This window comes from Cebus imitator, unplaced genomic scaffold (genome assembly GCF_001604975.1).
Source record: "Cebus imitator isolate Cc_AM_T3 unplaced genomic scaffold, Cebus_imitator-1.0 Scaffold576, whole genome shotgun sequence".
NCBI lineage: Eukaryota > Metazoa > Chordata > Mammalia > Primates > Cebidae > Cebus > Cebus imitator.
The window spans coordinates 122,042-123,079 of NW_016107891.1; positions in this window are offsets into that span (position 1 = coordinate 122,042).

A 1,038-nucleotide genomic window follows, 5' to 3' on the forward strand; every position below is an offset into this window, starting at 1 on the left:
ATCATATCAAACATTAACAGTAATTACATAATATTCAATATCTGATCAGTATTCAAAATTTCATTGTCTCAAGTGTTTTACATTTAGTTTCTTTGAATCAAAATTCATGCAAGGTTCCCATTGTTATGTGTGTGATTAGGATAAGTCTCTTAACCTTATAGATCATCCTCTAATTTTTTTTTTGCCATCTATCTATCTGTCTGTCTATCTGTCTATCTATCTGTCTGTCTGAGTCATCTGTTTCCTGGTTTTCCAAATTCTGCTTCTCCTGACATTTGGGAATCTCTGAGTTATGCCATATATGGTGATCATGGCTGCAGCCACTTTACCTGTGTGACTTACCCACAGCAATGGGATGGTAACAGCAAAAGCTAACCAAAGTGCTCTGTGCCCCTTTGGGTTGCATGTGGGGAGACTGGCCACCCAATGCCTCTCCAGTGGGGTAGGGGTTGTCTTTTGGTGCATCTCTTTTTCCTGTGATTATTGGTGAGGACAGTAAAAATTAGCAGGTGGTTCTAAACTACGTTGAGTTTCAGGTGGTGAGTTGGAGTTAAGGTTTACCCCAAAAGAACAGCTGCCGTTCCTCCATGCAAAACCGTGATGATTCCAGGACCAGGCAACTCCACCTTTCAATGCACTATTTTCATTTGACTGGAGAGGCCTGCTTAGCTAGGCACGTATTTTCTCCAGTAGCAAAGTTCAATAACGTTCTGAACTTCCTATTTAGTGGTGGTGGGGTGGAAGTTTTTCCTTTGGAAGAGTGTTGTCACTGTGTATGATCCAGAGAAACTTTACTTGGAATGTGTTCGGGTTTCGTCGCCCCTGGTGGTGGCAACGTGGTAACACCGCACTAAAGGATTCCAAGTTGTCAACCAATAGGATGCCATCTACGTAGTGAAAGCCCCCCTTCCTGTACCCTGCAGCGGGGTGGACAGCGTCCCGCCCCAGGGACCCTTTCTGTCCCCTTCCTCGCTACTATGGGTCCGCCCTGCATCCTCACCACTTTGACCCACCTTTTGGCCCAGCGTCTCTCCCGCA